At 34.9% G+C, this 22,412-nt stretch overlaps 1 protein-coding gene and 1 long non-coding RNA gene across 7 annotated transcripts in view; one reads left to right on the top strand and one right to left on the bottom strand.

The window, feature by feature from the left end:
* LOC111417394 (RNA-binding protein 6) overlaps positions 1-22,412 on the bottom strand; it is a 348,948-nt gene that overhangs the window by 214,383 nt on the left and 112,153 nt on the right. The gene's annotated exons all lie outside the window — the stretch shown is intronic.
* LOC139429167 (uncharacterized) lies at positions 15,258-15,985 on the top strand. Its single transcript, XR_011639854.1, has 3 exons — positions 15,258-15,348; positions 15,475-15,860; positions 15,915-15,985. It is a non-coding gene; the product is annotated as an uncharacterized lncRNA (long non-coding RNA).

Genomic DNA, 22,412 nt, shown 5'->3' with positions numbered 1-22,412 from the left:
AATATGCAGACAAGGTGTGGATGCTAAACCATTTGTAAGTTGATGTCAAGCACACATCGATGAGTCTTAAGAGATGTTTTGAGACGTATTTGGCATTACTCAGTAACATTACAAGTTATTGGGAGCAATTAAGCATTATTTCGAAGAATATGGAGCACGTGGTTGCCATTCAGAATTACTGAGAGGGATATTATGATTTAGTTAAAACCATTACAAATCATTTGATGCCATTAGGAGTCATTTTGATGTATTAGGAGCCATTAAAATGCAATATGGAGTCATCGCTGGCTATGGAGAGCTATTCGTAGTATATTAGTAACATTGAAATACACTAAGAGCAATTGGTACCAATTTGTCGCAATTATTAACCTTTAAAAGTGTAAGATATTGTGAACACATGGGAGCTAGTATTACATCTCAACATTGAGAGCGTTTCAAAGCTATTGGTAGCTATTCGGTGTTGTGATCAATACTGGAATGTACTCAAAGTCATTAACAGCCTATAAAAGTGGAATGTTTTAAGGTCAACTTGGAACAAGTAACAGTAAAAGATATTGGAAGTTATTCAAAATCAGTAATAGATATTGGGATGTATTCAGAGTAATGAAAGGAGTTGAAAACCATTAGCAATCCAAGGTATCGACGATAAATAGAAACCATTGTTAGCTATTGGAATATGTACAGAGTCAATAAGAGATGTTAGGATTAATTTATAGCAATTAGGCACTACTAAAACAGAATCCATTGTTTCAAAACAAATATATTGTAACAAATTTTCATTTTTCCAATTCTTTCCATCCTTTTAAACATAAAAAAAATGGAGAAAATTTACCCAACCTAACCCAATGTCACGTTTATCGTTAATTTTTTTTTTCATTATATAATAGTTCATGGTCACTACAGCATTATTGTACTTTAATCACCACATTTGATGCAGTTGGTATGTTGTTAAAGAATAAGTAAATTACGGGAACGTCAACCATACAAAATTAAAATTGCATCTTCATTGTGTTATATACGATTTGTGAAAAAAAAAGGTAGTGGACGTTTTGAAAGTCATTGGAAGCCTATAAAATAGAAGGTAGTGATTTCTTTTGGATGAAACTCATTGTTATTCTCTCTAAGGATCTGTTTTGTGTCAGTTGAAGATTATGGGAAGTAATAAGATTTCATTGACAGTTAATGATATAAGCAACTTAGATGTGTCGAACTTTAAAGGATAAGGTGTTGAGAGGAATTAGAAGCCAAATAAAAGAATAGGTATTTAGAGTTGGCAGTCAATGAGCGTATTGAATCCTTTTTGAAGTTATATTTTATGGCCTCATCATGCACTGAATCCAATTAATAGCCTGTAATACCGCAATGTAAATGAAGTAAAAGTCAGTTGGTGAAAACGAAAGGTATTGGGAGCTACATTTGCTAGCTACTAGGCGCTATTAAGTATCACTGAGCAACAATAGAGTACACTTAGATCTACTTGTAGTCTAGTAGAGACTTAGTAAAGTACCTTGTAATAATGATTGTGATTGATGAACTGTTCGGAGGTAAATCGGGATGTACCAAGAGTAATCAAAAGGTATTAAGTAGATTTAGCAGGCTAAAATATTAGAAGCAACATGAAGAATTAGCTGATAGAACACACTTCTGGTAGAAAAGACTCAATTACAAATAACCATTAATATTACAATTTATCATTAAATCTTTATTAACAATACTATATTTCCGCTGAAATCTTAAAGAAGATGTTTTTGTACCCTGCTTGACAGTAGCATGTTGAAGAGAATACAATTAATGCAAGAGGACAGGATAAACGGCTTGCTTAATATAACTGGGATGCTACAAACTGGGTTTGTTTATGTTCTATGTCGTGTCAGCCCCCTGAATTGGGAGTATGATTGAGTGTTATTGAGAAGTGTTGAGAACTTTTGAAACGGGAAGACTATTGGAGCAACGTAAAGCAGGTAAAAAATAGGAATTGAGATCCATTATTACCTATTGGAAACAATTCGAGAGCAGTAAGAGATGTTGCAATGTGTTGAGATTCAATGGTTGTACTACCAATAAAATCAATTTAATTGTCTTGTTTATACAATGACTAATTCTAAAAACAAAATTAAGTACATTACTTATGTATTGAAATTCTAAGTTTAATGTACTAAAGTCGTCCTTTACATACATATATTATATTATAAGATAATTATAATGATAGATTTATTATGATAAATATTGTAGTATTACTAGTATGACTTGTAGTAAACTAGAATAAAAAAAGTAAATTTATGTTTGTATGGAACGGAAACAACATAAAATTTCAGAAACAGTTACATTTATGTTCACGTCGTAACGTAGCACGCATTTCGACCGTTGTACATGGCAAATATCGACAAGCGGCCGTGTTTCTATTTTGTCGAAGCTTCGAGTAAATATTTGTCATTTTCCTCACTCTATTTCGCGCCCTCCCCCACCAACTCTTGCACGTTAGTATTTGCCACACAAATATTTGCAACAAGAGCAAGTTCGTATTTTAGTCTTCGATCTATTCATAAACCCCTCCCAAATAATCATATTTATAAACTTAAAATTCGATTTATAATGATTTATGAGATCTATAGAGAGAAGGAATAACGAGATAATAATAAGTTAAGATAATAAGTTGCCGATTCTTATTGTTGCCAATTCTAATTTAAATTTCAGATTTCTTTGGTGTTTTTGGTTATATTAGCTTGGGGATTTTCACGCGTTCACCATTTTACTTGATCGTGCGCGTTGCCCCATGAAATATGGGTCCCATTTTATTACCAACTGTAGGCCTATAAATTCTGTATGACGTTTATTGTACGCCTCACTTGTTTACAAGTTTTTTTATTTTTTGTTACAATCGCTTTTCCAACAGTTCGGTTTCTGTTTAATTTATCGGTTTAATCGGTAGAGTTGGATGATAAATTACTGTACACACAAGTAATTACTTGCTACCTGTAATTTGGTTCGGTCATTACATGTTATAACATTACGTTCTCAGAAAAATTATGCAATAACGTAACCTTAATAACAGGGGAGGTTACTCAGATTTGAATAACAAGAACGTTTTGAATAGGATATATGTAAAATTTGATGAACGTTCGCGTTGATCAACACGTCGTCCGAGCGTTCAAATATGGCGTTGAGTAATTAATCAAAGAGAAAACGTGTTTATGACCGGCGCAGTTAATCATTTACTAATCCTGCAGGACCTGTCCATTGAAAGCGCTCTTAACTGGCAATTTGTTACGTACAAGGGAAACTCTCAGGAATTGGGCCAAACGTAAAGGCCGCTTCCGATCGATAGGTACCTAAACCATAAGGTCGTTATTACTTTAACCTAACGACGTGAAAAGTTCTTCGCAATTCTTATACATTTACCAGGACGTACATAGAGAGTCATTCTCAAAGACAATAACACTTTGAGATTTGCAAAAATGTACCAAAGTTAAGTAACAATCGTTGAAATGTTGGACCAAGACATTCATAACGAATTTTGCATGGGACCTCGCAGTTAGTGTCTCGACAGGCCGCCGCGCTGGCTCAGTACAAGGGCATTATATATAAAGTTTGGAGGGGACCGACGAAAAGTTTCAACGTTAAATTCTTCTTTAAGAGGCAATCGGGCCGAGGTAAAGAATTCCCCCCAACCCCCAAACCGTTCTCGCTCGGGCGGGCGCTCAAAAAAGTTTTTATTTACTCTGCGGGAAGTTGGCCGATGAACGGTGCCGATAAATTTATTTGACAAATCGAATACGCATTGCCGAGGTGCAGTCGACCCGGCTCACTTAAACTTTAAGTAAGAAGTGCATTCATATCAAGAACTTTGCCGTCTTGCCCTCCACGTCTCGTCGGTAACCGAGCTTATTTCTTCTGATTTAGTTTGGAAAATAGATACCGAACGCCAAACAACTTTCGAAACAATAAATCTGAATAAATTGTGTTCTTTAACTACTTTTTAGATCATATTTCATAAAACGAAAGAATACTCAAGTTAAAACTGGTTAAAAAATCTATCGCAATAAAAGTTTGGTGTAAATCGTGTAGTCTCACCGCATTACATTTATTTATTACATTTTATTAAGTAAGTCCTAAAATATTTCCGCGTTTGACAGTGGGGATGTTAATAAACAACTTAGCATGTCTTATTCCAGGAGAACTGGTTCACAGTAGGTAAAGTCTCTCTTCAGCCCACAGTCCAATACTATGTTTGGCCAACGCAAACGATACACCAACCCCACAAATGGTGTAGCTCTGCCTTCTCGTGCTAGCTCATCTGCCGCTTCATTTCCAGCAACCCAAGAGTAACCTGGGACCTAGATCAAAGAAACTCTGTTATCACAACTCGGTGTGTTTAAAGTTCTTTTGGTCATTAACCGACACCGTTTTCTCGGCTTGCGGCGCCTGGAGAGCGGCTTGACTGTCTGAAAAAAATCGAACTGTCATGTTCTTCACCCCTCTCTCAAGAAGGATTTTAGCACCCATGTCAATAGCAAATACATTAGCAACACATTGGTAGGACATGTCGGAACAGTTTTGAGCATATTGCGTATATCTGTAAATTGTAGTTCTACCCATTTTCTCTATATACCAATCCAAAGCAGAACATCCATTGCTAGAGTTGGCGTTGTGTTTATCGCACCAGAGAATACCAATCCAGCTACTCATTGAATTCGTGAAAGTTTACTGATAACTGAAGTCTGTCGGACTTGCCTATACCAGGCCGCTGCCCCGTATGTAATCATAGGTCTAACCACAGTCACATAGAGCCAGTACAGTCTTTCAGGGGTAAGACCCCAATTTTTTCCACAAAGACAACGACAAGTCCACAAGGATACTCTGGCTTTGTGTAAAACTCCCTGCAAATGTCCATTTCATGAGAGAATTCTGTCTAAGATTACTAGTTGCTATTGACTTCCTTTGAGAAAGGTATTTCTCCACCTTGAATAGTTGGGCGGATCAGTCCATCCAACTTTCGTCTCCTAGTGAAGGGCACAACGATTGTCTTTTGCGGGTTTTTTCAGAGATTCTCTCCCTTATACTAAGCGCAAATGGTATCTAGGGTCACCTGGTGGACTTTAGACTCTCAACGCATAATCAGCATTCTAATTTGACTTTTTACCTACAGAAAAATGAATAGAAAAAAAGGGAAACGATACCTAAAGTGTGTAAGAAAAAGAACATCGGCCCACAGTCCATAACTTTACCACGGTGCTATACCACTCTAATACAACCAACTGCTGTAGTCTACCACTTACATTTTCATTAGGCGAGTTCACAAGGTAGTTCGTAGTTATCCAATATACTCTACCACTAATTCTACTAATGAAGACCCGGCTTAATTGCGATTTATTGAGATGTGTTTGAAATAAAAGGCAAGATATTACGAGTACGGGAGGAAATTTAGCAATACTATTGGGAGATATTCCGAAATAGTAAGCCGCATTGGAATGTATTAAAAGTCATGGAGTCATACACATACATACAACTACTTTTTAGATAATATTTCATAGAACGAAAGAATACTCAAGTTAAAACTGTTAAAAAATCTACCGCAATAAAAGTTTGGTGTAAATCGTGTACTCTCAACGCATAGTCTGCATTCCAATTTTACTTTTTACACACAGAGAAATGGATAGAAGAAAAGGGAAACGATACCTAAAGTGTGTAAGAGAGAGAGTGGTATGTAACATCAGCCCACAGTCCTCAACGGCGCAATTTGCCGCACGAGGAAAACGCTCCAGTCAAATGGAAATGCCGGTCCTGGTGGAGACGAATTTCAATCAGGTGTCGTAGTTGATTCGCCCGCCGCCGCGAGCGCCGTGCGGCGCTGCGGTTGCCTACACTCGACGAATATATCGCGTTCGATCCCGTTTTCCCTCCGCGTCCCAACGCCCACCTTCTACGCAATTAATGCCCCCGGCGCGTTTGTTTACCACCGCGGAGAGAAAAATTTATAGTTGACGAGGCGATTTCGTTAATTTTATTCAGGGGCACTCTATTCATCGGGAACCCTCTGTGCCTAGCACTGAAACGCCGGATTTTTCTATGTCTGCGAGTGCTGCGGAATTACGTGGGTTGAAAGAGAAAACGCGCCAGGGTTTTAGAGTGCAAACCCCGAGTTACAAAAAAAAAACAACCAATTCCGCGGCATCTCTCTTCGTTACTTTTCGCTCACTAATTACTAGATGAAGCCACACTGGGCTGCCTTATGAAACTTGTAGGAAATTTGTAGAACCTCGGAAAAATGAAAACAAAAGTTGCAGCCTGAATAAATTGCATTAAGGGCACCTCGAAAATTCGTTTAAAGTTCGCTTTATCGAATTTTTCACTTATATTTATTCGAAACCGTTCCATTTCACGTACGCATCTGACGATCGTATATAGTAGAGTTTTTCGCTTGTCGGGGCCGATCGGAAAATTGGCTGAGTGAAATTTAAATACGACGATCTTATAAATAAAATATTAGACGGGTCGTCGGGATAAGCGTGTGAAAGTGCGCATACACGTGCCTAACCCTGGCAAGAAACATTATTCATCCGCAAGGAGGAGTTCGGGCATTTTCCGAAATACATTACCGTGCCAAACGTATTGAGCGGCATCTATCCCATCTTGAATGGCTAGATGGATGGATTGTAAATGGATCGAAGGAACGATAATAACAATATGTGCAATTACCCGAGAAATATTTATTATAGAAAATTCATCAAGTAAAAAATACAGTTTTAAAGACTCATATATTACATAACCTACGAATTTACAAAACACATTTTGCCGTGATTTGTTTCTCTAACCACCAAGCGATTTCGTAAGTATTTAATTAAAAATTAAATATCTTCTTAAGGCAATTTACGCCGATTAAAAGTAGGGAAAGTTCGGATAGAAATCGTGAAATCAATTTGGAATTATTTTAACTTAATAATATTCGTCTTATATCATCAACGAACCATTTAAAATAATTTAAATTTGTTACGAAAGTTATTAAGAAACATCATCAAAAGCGAACTAAAAAGTCTTAGAATCGTATAGATATAAAAATTACCGTCAAACCTGTGCATAATTGAGTTAAAATTGTCTAAAATTATGTTAATTATTTATTCAAAGATGGAATAGCCCAAAATTTTACTTCAATAATACAAAGAAAGTAAGATGGTGTTATGGTGTACTCAATTCAGTTGCAGAAGGATTTAACATAACGAAATGAGTTTAAATGGTGTGATTAAGAAGATCACATATAAATGTAGATTATAGTCCTCAGACTTTATTTATTAAAGGTTCCTGACTGTAAGGTAATAAGGTTTGAAGCTATGAAGACTTTCTATGATGCCCAGGCCTACGGATGTAATACTCTATCAAGCCAGAGTTTTCACAAGATTAAAAAATTTTAAAAGCAAGAAAATTAATAGATGATGTTGGAAGATCATCATCTTTTGGACTTTCATCAATCCTTTACATAGAACTTAAACGACATCAAATGTATCCTCGTTAAACTCGAGATGAGTCTTGAGTATTTGAGTTAAAGTATTGAGTAACACACTTCAACTCCACCAAGTCTCCAAAAAGCAAAAAAAAAGTAATTCAAAAAGCAAATATATGTTGATTTGCTCTTTCGTCACAAAAAGTACATAATTGAAAAACCGCTTCTAACGTCGTGTTGCTTCTTATCGAAATTATTTTGAGAGAGAAAATATTGAATTATAATTAAGCGAAGTAAAAAGTCTTAGAATAGTATGGATCTAAAAATTACCGTCAAACCTGTGCATAATTGAGTTAAAATTGTCTAAAATTATGTTAATTATTTATTCAAAGATGGAATCGCCCAAAATTTTACTTCAATAATACAAAAAAAGTAAGATGGTGTTATGGTGCACTCAATTCAGTTGCAGACGGATTTAGCATTAAGAAATGAGTTTAAATGGTGTGATTAAGAAGATCACATATAAATGTAGATCATAGTCCTCAGACTTTATTTGTGATTATTTCAGGTAGATTGGGTTTATATCTAGGTTTAGATAGGGTCCTAGTTCGAGGGACATCTGACATATCTTGACATAAAGAGTATTATAAGATAAAAAATAGCACCTCTGCCTTAGCGCAAAATCCAGAAGACACCCTACTAACTGTAATCAGGATAAGAAGATCCCAATCGAGTTTTTGAACAGGGAAATGGTTAAAGATATCCAATCCCAAATACATTACTTATTAATACATACACTAATGGATATGAAACCATTTAAGCAAACTGACTATGTAATAGAATAATAAAATGTGTTCTGTTACAAGTTGATCTGGGTTGGGTTATAACAAAAACCATGTTCTCAAAAATTTGCAAAGATCAAAATAATATATTAAGCAAAAAGAACAAATCGGATAAAGGAAACATCCGGCAAAAAAGTGCATACAGTGGTAGTTTAATCAGGAAAATAAGCAAACCAATTTTATTCGGAATACTAAAACCTTCCTGGTAGTATCAAAATGTGCCAAATAAATAAAATATGGCAATTTTGGACTTGACGCCAAATTCTGCAAGCCAAAGGAATACTTAGGCAAAATAGGTAGCATTAAAAGAAGGATTATCCAACACACATAAAGGTTAACGGAACTTTCATCAAACAGTACCATTGTTCTTCAATATTCTGTAGCAATTTTGGTTTGTTATCACTGATTAGTATTATTAGAAATTGTCAAATTGGAACAAAGTCAATTTGAATATTAAAACATTTTCAAACACTAAATCATACGAAGGATACCCTATAAATATGACAATCTTGAAAAGGTACTCTTTGTCCAAAATTTAGGTCACCTTCATGTATGTGAAAATACCGAATTTCAACACTAAAATTGTTAATATAGGTTTTGTAAATTGTCGAGCAATCGAAAAATGACGGAGATCTGTAAGATTATACGTGGAAAAGAACCCTCTCCTTGAAACGATGCCCAACCTAACCCAAACCAAACTTAACTTGACCCAAGACAGCCCAGCACAACCCAACCCAAGACAGCCCATCACAGCCCAACTCAATAAAAAAGGACCCAACCAACCCAACCCAGTGCAATCACAGACACCGAAGAATGAAGAAATTGTCATTAGACTCTAAAAGATCATCTAAAGTCCAGCAGTTGAGCGATAGTTATAAGATTTCACATTGCTCATAGTATCGTATCGTTATTATTACAAACATGTTTGAAGATTTATGTCCGATTATTATGAATTACATGTTTTATATCAGTAATTTCCATCTGTAGATAATTCCAATTGAAGAATCCGTATCGTACTTGACCTTATGATAACCTAACAAGGAAAAATAAAGATAGAATTTATGATAAAAAAGAATACTAAAGAGGTTGTCCAGAAACACTGAAAAATAGAATTGTGCTGATAATTTGAAAAATATTAAGAGAAAACACAACTGTTAAACGAGGAAAACTTCTTCAATAAAGTAAATTTTATAATAAGCCAAATAAGACTACATACAAAAAAATAGAGCAGAGAGATAATTATTAAAAGTAAGTGAACACCTCAAAGGTAAAGAATGAGTAAAAAGACATTACAACAAAATGAGAGAATCATCGGGATGATCCAGAACTGAAGCCTACCAAAAACTCTAACCCATAGATTGGTACAGAAATTAGAATCAACGGTGTAGGCGAAAGGTTTTCGACTCTAAGGTAATAAGGTTTGAGGCTATGAAGGCTTTCTATGATGCCCAGGTCTACGGATGTAGTACTCTATCAAGCCCAGAGTTTTCACAAAATTAAGAAAATTTTAAAAGGAAGAAAGTAGATGATGAAGCACACATTGGAATACCTCCATCTTTCGGACTTTCATCAATATACATAGAACTTAAACGACATCTAACGTATCCTCACTCGAGATGAGTCTTGAATATTTGAGTTAGAGTATATGGAGTGACACACTTCAACTCCACTAAGTCTCTAAAAAGCAAGAAAGAGCAATTCAAAAAGCAAATATATGTTGATTTGCTCTTTCGTCACAAAAAGTTTATCAACACATTTTTAAAGAGGTTCTTGAAAGACCGTCTCTAATGCTGTGTTACTTCCCAAGGAAATTATTTAGAGAGAGATAATACTGAATTATAGTTCCATACAAACAGAACTTAAAAAGAAAATCAATCCTTACATGATACACACACCTCAAGTACGCGGTTCATTGGTGTAAATGTTTTATGTGATAACAAACGTGAATTCAACCTAGGGATTGGAATAATTGTACGGTCGTGTATGACATTCTATTGGTTATGTAATGCAAACTCAGTTCATACTATCCAATCTTGTATTGGATTGTTAGTCTACGACATGGTTGATCTATGTGATGATAATTTCCAAACACAAACTCTAATTTTTAGATTTGACACGGGTAAGATTTTATTCATCGAATTATTAAACTAATTAGAATATTGTTAGAATATTGTGTTTGTGTTGACATGAATTGTAACGATTCTTAGAAATACACGTATACGTGTAATGTAAAGAGTTATTTTAAAGTTTCTTTTCACGTATAAACGTTAAACGATCATAAGTTGACTTTGCGTGAAATGTAGAACCATTAAAATTGAAACATTTAACATCCACTTTATGGAATCTAAATCTACTTAATTTTTTACACATGATAAAATTCTTCTGCAAAACACTGAAGTATGATAGAGACAGTAATATCATTTGAAATTTTTATAGAAAATTTTAAGCAACTATTACCGAACTAGCCTCGTATATGACTCTTTAAAATGGATTCAAATCTTTCATCTTCCATTTACGATCTTACCCCGTTTACGATCTTACCCACATCCCGCCAAGTTTTGAACTCATAAAACTCATATACCTGTTCAAAATTAAATTTCTTTCAACCGATGATTTTCGAGACATAAATTTCGAATGAATCATCTAAAACAACATTTTTAAGTTAAGGTACTATTCAGAAACGTTGAATAATGTGCTTAAATTTACGTAAATTAATCGAAAAACTAATATTTATAAATATATATAATTAAACCAATTATTATTTTTAACCATTATTTATAATGGGTATGTAAAGTTTATTATTATAATAAATAAAAATGTAACCTATCGGTATGAAATCTGTTGTTTTAAATATACCCAACTCATTACCATTCTGAGTTGGTTTGAAATCGTGACTCGACGTCGATTACATTAATCTCCGTATCTCTCACGCCAATCTGGTCTAAGTAAATAAGTTAATTAACATGCCGTCCCGTCAGTACCGTAGGCGTATAGAAACAACATCCGCCCTAGAAAACTTACCGCGGAGGTCCCGTTTCTCTGGTTAGGCAACCGCGCTAAACGACCGCATTGTTTAATATAAAAGGAATTTAATTAGCTAACGATATCGGAGTTAATGCGGGAGGCAGCTGCGAGACCGAACTTCGACCGAAAGTTTCGCCTCCGCACATTCCGAATGTGTGCTGCGCAAAGAGAACTCGGCTAATGCGATAAAATGGGCCCGACCGAACTTGGAAATATTCCATCCTTCCCGGTGCCTTACTCACTAAATTACTCGAGTTGTTAGTTTAAGAATCTCTCTTCCGGTTACCCAATTTGAACTAACCTTTTAATCCCGCAATTCGTTGGATGGCTTGAATGAAGTAATCCTAATTGGACAAATATGTATAAACGAAATTAGAAGTACCTAATAATGCCCAAAAATTTTAATTCGCAAATTTTAATTCCAATAAAATTGTACAAGTAACTGTTATACATGTCAGTATAACAATGATAATACAACTCGACATTAATAGGTTATCGAAAATACCATTTGTTATTCCGAACCACAACCGAACGAACAGGTATACACAGTTAAAAGGCAAATATTTTTGAAATTTAATAAAACAAATACTATACACACCTGGAAAATACGCACTCACCGGCGTTTACAAATCATTAAATGCAATCCCCTAATTGTATAAAATGTTGAATATGTTGTTTTTACGTAATGGATATTTTTATTTCCTATTTCGCGCTGTTCGAATGCCGTGTAATGCTTTAATTTAAAGAAAGCAAAACCGAACGTAATCCGCACATTATTCCAGTCTGATGGCACAGCGTTTTCCCCCCGGCCTGTTAAAAAGAGGCCGCAAAAAGACCGGCGCCAATCATAAACTCGAAAGCGCAAGGAATCGAGGCGGGCGATTCAGCAATATCTCTCCCCCGGCTCGAAAGATGACATATTAAAGCGGCGCCAAGCCATTTCTATCGGCCATCGTTACTTCCGGTCTTAATCCTCTGCAGTACTTCAATATCTCCTGCTAGACTTTCTTCAGCTTAGCCTTTCTACGTTACGGCATCGTCTTTTCAAATCGATCTATACCAACGATTGCCAGTTTCTTTCCCCCTGTTACGTATAATTTCGATAAATACGGCACGAATTCAATATCAATTTTTAACACTTTATTTAGCACGGAAAAGGTCAATACTCAATAAAACATTTCACGATCTTTTTTCTTTTTGTACATTATCGTAAATGAATTTACTAAAAGGATTTGCGTGACCGAGTTTGAAAAAAAGACGAACAAATAAACGTAACCAGGTGTCTATAGAATGCACAAATAATAGTTATTGCACCTTTTTCTTCCGATATAATTACTTTGAGACGTAGGCATTTTCTCGGGGCTTATAATAATAACCGGTTATTAAATATAGAGTTAACGACTTCTTAAGAAGCTGTTATGGGATAAACGATCGTCTTTAGTTATAATTATAAACAACGTTATAACATACAACAATGTATGTATATACAGAATATTTCTGTCATTCGTAAAATAAAAATCTTAAATTATTTTAAAACAATTGATAAAATTTTGCAAATAATATATTGTTTTAATGTACGTATTTATGGAAAATTATTTTATTTTGAATTTATTATGATTATTTATTTTTATTTGAAAATAAAAGGTATTACTTTTTGGCATTAACACCATTGGTAATACAGTGTAAACCTTCATCTACCACTTGTTTTAGACATGTTGGTCTGTTACATACTGAATTCGTAGCAGAAGTGTGTAGTAATCTTTCAGGTTCTTGGTGTTGTACTCTTTGTGCCTGTTAGTTTTATCTCTTTCATCTGGTGGGGATCTTTTGTCATCCCCACCATATCACATCGTTCCTTTATGCCTTATCCGGTCTCTTCTAGTCTTACCCAGAATAATTTGCAATGTTTTCATTTCGGCATCTCTTCGCATACTCTTAATTTTGTTTGTATTTTCGCCTATCTCTATTCTTTAGGTTATGGTGGGCCTTATACAACTTTTATAAATTCTTACCTTACTCCGTCCATTTAGATCCATTGATTAACGATTTCTCTTAAAGGGGTCATCCCATGTTACTGATTCAAAAAATCATTAAACATCCTAATATTTGAACTAAATTGTTTAATTTGACGTTTAGAATGTCAATACTTGTAAAACGTCATAATTAGATAAGATGGGCGAATTTCAATTCCACCAACATTAAATAAATAAAAACGTTATAAATTATTATTTGGTTAACACAACTTTTGGAGTAATTTCTATTAATTACTAGTTTCCATTCGTTTCATTAAAGTTGATTAAACGTTTTATTGATAAATGCAATTTTATTTTAGTTTTATTTACATGTTTGACTTTCAGATTCATTTATTGATATTTGAGGTTATGTTATTATTGTGAATTGTCAAACTGGTAGAATGAGTTTTCAATTGATGAAGTTAATTTCTTAAAATGAGTACGTTTTATGGGTTATTATTATATTATAATGAGCAAATAATTCTCTTTGAATGCTTTAATGAAGGTAAGTACAAATTTTTGCTTAAAAATCTATCTCAAATTTAATGCTAAAGAAATCATTTAATTTTGAACAACATTTAATGACTAACTTAATAACTAACATTTTTAATAAAGATAATTGTTTGCTTTATGTGAATTTGTACTAAACATATCCATTTGAATGTTTAATTGTAAAGCTTTATGATTATTTTATTGGCAAATTTGAAATTCCAAATGTCATTACTTTTAAAACGTCATAATTAACGTAGTGAATATTGCATAGCAACGACCAAGATGGACGGATTTCAATTCTACCAACATTAAATAAATAAAATCGTTAAAAATTATTGTTTGGTTAACACAATTTACAAAGTGATTTTAAAGTAATTTCTATTAATTACTAGTTTCAATTCGTTTCATTAAAATCGATTGAACGTTTGATTGATAAATTCAATTTTGTTTCAGTTTTATTTACATTTTTTACTTTCAAATTAATTTATTGACATTTGAGGTTATGTTATTTTTGTGAATTGTCAAATGGGTAAATTTCGAAAGAAAACGGGTTGAATTCTCTTTGGATACTTTAATGAGGGTAAGTAAAAGTTTTTTGCTTAAGAATCTGATTCAACTTTAATTAATTTTCCAGAAATCATTTCATTTTGCATTATATTTAACGTTATTAAACTTTGATAATGGAATTTGAAAGGAAAAGTAAGTAAGTGATTCCCTAACTAATTTATCAAATTAGCAGTAATGACCATCCATATTAACAATTTCTTTCGAAATAATATATAATTTGTCAATTTCTGCTCAAAATTAATTAATAAGACACATTGTGTGCTCATTGACTTACATTTCTTATTTACCTAATAATTTACATAATTGACCTAATTTGAACTCTTTCTATTCTATTAACATATCATAGTGAGGATTCCAACAGTGCTTCTAAAACATAAAATACTATTTACAAAGGCATTATACATAGTAACTATTAATTATAGGCTATACGTTTGTATAAGATTTGGACGAACGTATAACAATTCCTAGCATCCTATTAGTTCTAGCCAAAACTTCATGAACGTGTTGACCAAAAAGTAATTTATTATCTAAAATGATACCTAAGTCTTTAATAGAGTCAACGCGATGCAGAATATCAAACCTGTGGTCATACTTGAATTTTATATGACATTAACGACATTTTTAACTTATACAATTATTAGCGTCATCTATGTCATGTAAGATCGATTATTTTCACATTGGTAGCTTTCAGAGTTTTACGCTTCTGTGTAGTCTTCACCCTTCATCTTTTGTATCCAAGTCGTGTTATTTGACACACGCATTTGATTGAATCTAAGATCGTACGCGCCCGCATGGGTTGGGACAGTATAAAGAGTTTCACTTTAGAGAAACCTTCTTCGCGGTTTAGTCAGATCTCTATCCTTCACCTTAATTTTTACAGGAATCTCGTTCGCGTTTGGGGGTCTTCTCGTACCGGATGTTTACGGATTTTTAGGGGCATGTGGCGTTCTCTCTTGGATCCGACTGTTATCGGAAGGTAATTTTTATGGGTTGCTCGATTTTGGGGAAGAGTCGTTTTTAATTTCGTTTTCTTTAGAGGCTGTCTTCTCTATAACTTTTTTTGTTATTGAAGTTCTTATTGTTAAAAATTTTCGCTTTTCAGTTTATTGGGTTACCTCTTCGTTGGAATTGGGAATAGTCAAGGACGACTGGCGAATTTTCGATACGATTCATAGCCACCATTGTTGATTGGTCATTTTGTAGTGAAGATCAGCGAGGAAGACGAAAAACTTGTATTGCGCCGTGACGTCGTGGGAAGACGACAGTTAAGTCTTTTAGAAATATTAATCTTTTCCCGTACTTTACCGCACCACAGTTAAAAAATCCGTATTTTTTTAGAATATCCCGAGGATTTATCTCTCCAAAACACTCAATCTAATGGTATTTAAAAAAATCGTTTGCAAAGAGTTACGATATCAAACGATTTCGAGTTTACCTTTTTGAATTTCCATCCGTGCACTCTATACGTTCTGCTAACGGGATCTAAAAGTAGGTTAGTTGACATGGTTTGTGGATAAAAGCTCCTTTTTCACAAAATTTCAGTGAATGCTCTGGCTGAATATGAAAGGTGGAAATGATTTTCAGTTGCATTTCAGCCAGTTTTAATTCTCTTTTAAACGGTATTTAAAATCCTTTCTGTCACAAATTTTCTAATAATAAATTTATAAACTTCTACATTTTCTCACAAGATGTAGTTAGGACTGGGTCGTATATCATACGAAACATCCATTTCCGATCTTCACCTGTTACTGTCACCGAAGATGACATGCCAACCCTTTCATCGACTCACCCGTTTGGTTGATAAATGGTCGCTCTGACGGACTTTTAATTTATTTGATATTACGCCGCCAACAAAGCAGATAGTGTATCGAAGAAGCCGACGTGATTGATAGCCTTAGTTCGGTATATTGCAATCGGCACCATCGCCACTACGACGGTGTGTCCCTTCAAAAGTTTCCCAGAAGATCATACTTTTCGAAAGTGATTAGAAAGACTTTATGATTTTTGACGTTAAATGACTGATTGAGTGAACAATCTTATTTGAAAAAGGATATTTGAAAAGAAGGTTCAATATGTCAGATTAAATAGTAATAGGATTACTTTTGGAATTTGAAGTTAAACTGAAATAAAATAAGTAAGAAAGAATGAAAGGAAGGAAGAGAGTATTGCGTGCATTACATAAACCCGGAATACGTCAATCGTCGAGATTTTTCGCATACGCATCCTGAGAACGAACAATTGTTTTGCCGGATAGAGAAGGATCGCATTAAATCGCCATTACCTCGTCTTTAACTGTAAACGCTATTGTCTACGCTCCGGGCCTAGCCTGTATCGGTCCGTTAAATCTAACTGAACGCGCACAACAATAACCGCCTTCTGCAAGAACATGTTCGCACAGAACAGATCATAACCTAACAACTACAGAGGTTCCACATTTCCTACAACTTCAATTCTTATCTCACACTTCCTCCACTTATACAATGAACATGAATAATATTCTTTTTTAACACACCTTAATTAACACACAAAATTAGATTTAAATTTGTAATAAAATCAAGATTATTTTATTTTGTGCTAACAAATAAATGTTAATTAAACTTTCCTAGTAAATTGAATAATAATTTTGCAGGCTGCTTTGAAAATCATGTAATATCTCTTGTCCATTTTGAGTACTACTGGGAAACTGTACTGTGACGAAAGTTACTGTTGGAAGACATGGTGCGCTTCAGCACTCTCGGTCGGTTCCACTTGCAACTCCAGAGTCTCTTTCTAAAGCTGAGCAAGCAATTACAGCGTGTAATGCTCCAAGAAGTTTCCTCACTCTAACATACACGCACGGTCGCCAATGGAACACACACACGGCCGTAGGTTGGCCGTTCTTGTTTCTTTGTTGGTAGTGGGCCGCCGCTGTCGTGGCTTTGATGCGCTGTTCCCGAGAAATGAAAGATTTTCCGCTGTACGTAGGCTAAAGGAAGTTTGCATTTATGGGACAAGTTTGCAGATTCAGCGTTATGCTATATAAATCAATCTTAGAAGATCTAGAGGAATATTACGATAATATATCCCAAGAAAAGAAGTTGTTTGGATAAGAAAACGTTCAAGAACGAAGAAGTTTCTATACGTTTATATTAAAGTTTAAATTGCTTAGATTTTGATGAAAATTCATATTACACTCAGTCCACGCGTCCAAACATATTAACTCTCGAGGATCCCTTATCGAATTCCTGCAGCTTCGAGTAACAGCAAACCGAAGCGCGGTCCAGCGGAGACTATAAAAGTAATTAAGGCCTTATTAGATCTGATAAGTGGCCGCCGGAGTTAAACAACTTTTAAATCTAGGGGGCAAACTATAGAGAGAGAAAAAGAGAGAGAGGTAACTTTGAACCTTTGGCTAAAGTGTTAATTCCTGATCCGCCTTCGGGTCGATGGCTGAGCTTCGTCGATCGTAAATTAAAGAGCACTTTATGAGACCAAGTCTGGGAAGGGGAGACGAAGGGCCGAGGGCGCCTCCACGAGGCAGGAAGGCAATCGTGTCCCGGTCGAACTTTGACCTACAGACGTGCGTGTCTCACGAACCCACGCAGAGTGCGGAAGAGTCGGCGCTATTTATGGGAAAACGCCCTTAAGGCGAACGTAATTTCTCCCGGGGACGCCACCTGGCGGCAAATGCATGCCCTCCCCTTGCGACTCGAACGAGCGCGCCTTCTTCCTTTCGCATTACGTATGGTTATTTAAACTGCAGTTGGCGACGGAAATGCGAACAGGAATTCGTTTTGCCTTCGCAATCTCGGATTTAGACGCTAGAAAAGATAACTTCTTGCTCCGGTTATCTCAGTAGATAGTTACAAATTCTTTATGTGTTGGTTTAATTTATTATCTATTACTTACGGCTTTGTGGATAATAAGAATCAGCGATATTTCTTACCTGAAACAAATAAAAAAAAATTAGCTATATAAATATGTCAAATAAAAAGTGCTTAAATGTAAAAAGCCATGATAAGAGAGAGAGTAATAATTTTTTAATAAACTCTTGGAAAAGAGCACCGTAAAATCTCAGCGTCAGTTTATTTATATCTCCTTATCCGTGGAATTAAGAAGTGGAATCACAAAAGGAAATTTCGCTTTAATCTTACTTTCTAGGCGGCTCTTAATACCCCGGCAATTCTCTCGCGTCCGCTTACTTAGCCGCCGGTGATGTATTTTTCAACGAACGGACTTTAAAGGCACGTACAATTTCAATTTCTTTTCGTCGCTTCGCTGCGCGACGAAATCGGGCATACTTTTTCAATCACAACCGAGAGAGAGGATTTATCAGATCCGAGTTATTTAATATTTTAGGGCACCTCCTATTTCCTGCGCTCCCTTTCAGGATGAGGAAGTCCACCCCTCGATCCGATAGTGGCAACGACTTTGTCCGATTTCTATAATTGAAAGCTCGTTACCCATTCGAAAGCGAAAACGATGAACGCAGTTTTCAAATTTATCGATCTCATGCGACGCGCAGTAATGGCAACGCGCTTCGGGGCAAAGTTGTGCTCTGCCCGACGATGGCAAACTATTAATCAGAGGTTGACTGCCAAAATAGCTGCGACAACTTGCCATTGTTGGTACTGGAATTATTGTATGAATGAGAGAACCAAAACAATAGGACAGTCGTTCCATAGAGCGCAGTCGTGATCGGAAATACCAAAGGCTGTACGGCAGGTATAAATTGCGAACGATTAATCAATCTCAGTAAATAATAGTACATGGAGAACCATTGAGTTTCACGATTCTTAAGCGTTGACAGCTAGCTTATAAAAAAATATCGTATCGATCGTAAACCTTATTAATTATTTACATGCGAGAGCAGTGTGAAATAGATATTAACTCTACATGGTAGTTTAATTGGTTATTAAGGCACGTTACGATGTCGAAATTAATCGTTTAAAGTCATTAGAACTAATTGATGTAACTAGCGGTCGCTAATTTGAATTTTATACGCTCGGTTAAGAGAAACTTTACTACGTATTAGATACTAGGTGGTCGATGTTTACCTCTGCGAACTTAATTACTCATCCATTACAATTAAATTTGTATACGAAGGCTTTATAAGTTTATTTTAAACAACAAATTAAATTTAACCACGTAAACAAAAAAGAACTAAAATATATTAAATTATCTTACAAAACACAACGGTATCATTAAAAAGTCGGGTCGTTCGAAAGGTGATTTAAACTGGAAAAGCGTTTTCTCGCATAATTCCCAAGCTCACGAGGCGATAAAAACAACAAAATATTACGAGACTCTCCATCGCGACCGACCGACCAGCGAACGAACTTCCGGCGAATTTCCAGTTTGTTTATTATTTTATAATCACCTGCGAAAAACTTTCTCCCCAACAGTAATTACTGGGCGCATGGTTTTTTTTTGCCCTCTTAATCGCGCGCGTCCCCCCAAACGGGTGCAGTTTGAAACAAAAACCCGAGCAACTGGATTCAGGGTGAGGCGACGCTTTCGCCCGTTTTTCCGAGTGCCCTGGTCGTTAAAAGCCGCTTTATTCTAATTAGTAAACGATAAAGTTTCTTAACCGCGGCCGCTGTGGCTTCTCCTCGCGTTCACGGTGACGGCTAAATTGCTTCTATCGTCGCTTAGCTTTTCTGTTTTGGTACTCTTTAAAACTAAAACCCGACGACAACAACAACTTTTCGCCTCTATTTTTTTATTAATTACAATTTTTCACATTAATCAATCTCTTAATAAATCGAGTGTTGTGTTGCTTTTTTTACTGCAATCGAGCTATACACACTAAAACAAATTAACAATTTTTGTGGAGTAATTATGCATCAATTTTAGTGTCAAACACATTTTAATGATTGTCGATTATCTTTAACAACTTCTTATATAGATTTGACCAATCTTAACATTTTCTCTAAATTCTACTCTATAACTACGATGTTAATAGCCATAACTATAAATTATTAGTTAGTTTTCCTCTTTCATATTCAAATTAGCAATAAACTTGTGCAATTCTCAGAATCCTCAACAGTTCATATTTACGATTCTCCTAAATGTGTTGTTTTTACACCTGAAATCATGTTAATTACAGGGAGAAAATTGTTTGAAACTTGAGTTTTGAGTGATATTGAAGAAACCCTTGTATATCACACATTTATTAATGCAACTAGATACATCCAGAAATGTTAATGTTATTATTCCAGCTGCAACGAGACTGATACAAATGCAAAAAATGTACAAAATAGAAAACAGCGGACCTAAGAATGACACAAATTTATCCATTTTCTGTACATTACTTATTTAGGGGCCTCCGACATCTACATCTTCATTATATGAGCTGGTTTCAGCAATCAATATGCCATCATCAGCTTACATTTTTTGGACTAAAAAAAGTCTTCATTGTGAGTAACAGTCTCAGACGTTTCAACAACGAAATAATTATTTTAGGGAATTTTAGAAGATTACAATCTCACGAGTTTGATATCAACAATCAATAAGTCATTTTTAGTACCTTACACAAGAAACTGTCTCCAAAATCAACACCTCCGGAATGAATTCTAGTTTTCTGTATTATTTAATGGGTTTCTCCCATTTTTCAATAAATCAATTTTTGTTAGTTGCTTTAAATCCTACCAAAAACAAGGTAATAGAAAAGATAGACTGAATAGACGCTGGAAAATACTGTGAAGAGAAAAAAAGATAAACTAAACATATGAATGAATGACTGGAGAGAAGGAAAGAGAGAAGAAAACAAAGAGAGGAAGGAAACTGAAAAGAGGCTATAAAGGCAAGAAATATTCTAAATAGAGAAGAGAAATACTGTATAGAAAATGGTAATAGATGAAAGAAACTAAACAGAGACTGAAAAAAAACAAGAATAAGGCAGAGCAGGAAGGAGAGAGACTATAAAAGTCCGAAAGGGAGTGGACAGGAAGAAGATCGCTTGAAAGAGATTGGTAATGGAAAAAAAGAGGTTAAATATAAATTGAAAAGAGGAAAAAATACTGGACCGAGAGGAGAAAGATTGGAAAATAACCGCAAAGGCACTTGGAAGAGATGAAGGAATGTTTCCTAAAAAAATTCCTGATATTATCTTTGTTTGGACATTTCTGCCTCAAACAACATTGTATAATAATAATATTCTTTTGCTTTACTTGTGTTAAATTTGTTGCATTTATGCTCTGGCATAATTCTGCGTTACGATAAAATTTGTCAGTAGCCCTTTTAGCAAGCTGCGACTATCTTTCTGCCTTAGGTCTAATAACTTTTTAATATATTTCTGGCTTATGGCATTTTGACATAAATTCTTACTTAAACTTCCTGATATTTTACTGCCTTACTTCTAATTTATTTTCGCTGACTTATTAGTATCACTCTGCTTTTGTACTGTAATCTTTTAGAACATTTTCATCTTCTAGTCATTTTTGCAGGTTATAGTAACTTATTATATGATAATATTTTATTTAGACCATCTTTTTCGCATCATCCTAGAGCATAATTAGGCTGCTAGCAGACTTTCAAAACCATTAAAATATAAACCATAAATCGCAATCCTGTCACACCTAGACCTAACCCAACTCAAGCTAAGTTAGCTCATTCACCGCAAAACCATGTATATCAAACTAAACACATATTCATAACCAAATTGAACCCATCCACGCCCAAACCAAGCTTAAGCCAATTCAACCGCATCCAAATCATGACGTAAACACCGAAACCAAATACAACCCAAATTACTTAAGTAAATCGCAACTCATCCAATGCCATGAAAGTCGCAAACCAAAGAGAATTTGTATGATAACCTTTCCACACTCAAACCAAACCCATCAAATCCACACCCAATCTCAACTCAGACAAATCTAAATCAGATCATAAACATATAAATTTATAAATTTTATTATTTATAAAAAACATTAAATCAAAAAACAGAAGAAGCTGTTTTAACCATATCAACTTTTGTTTGTTACATTTATCAAGTGAATCCTTTGCCTATAAACTTCCAATTGAAATAGAAATAACGATATTATATGCTATATAAATCTT

Source organism: Onthophagus taurus, chromosome 1, assembly GCF_036711975.1.
Source record: "Onthophagus taurus isolate NC chromosome 1, IU_Otau_3.0, whole genome shotgun sequence".
NCBI classification, from domain to species: domain Eukaryota; kingdom Metazoa; phylum Arthropoda; class Insecta; order Coleoptera; family Scarabaeidae; genus Onthophagus; species Onthophagus taurus.
Note: the sequence above shows the minus strand (reverse complement) of the source record. Positions and strands in the feature narration are given on the sequence as shown.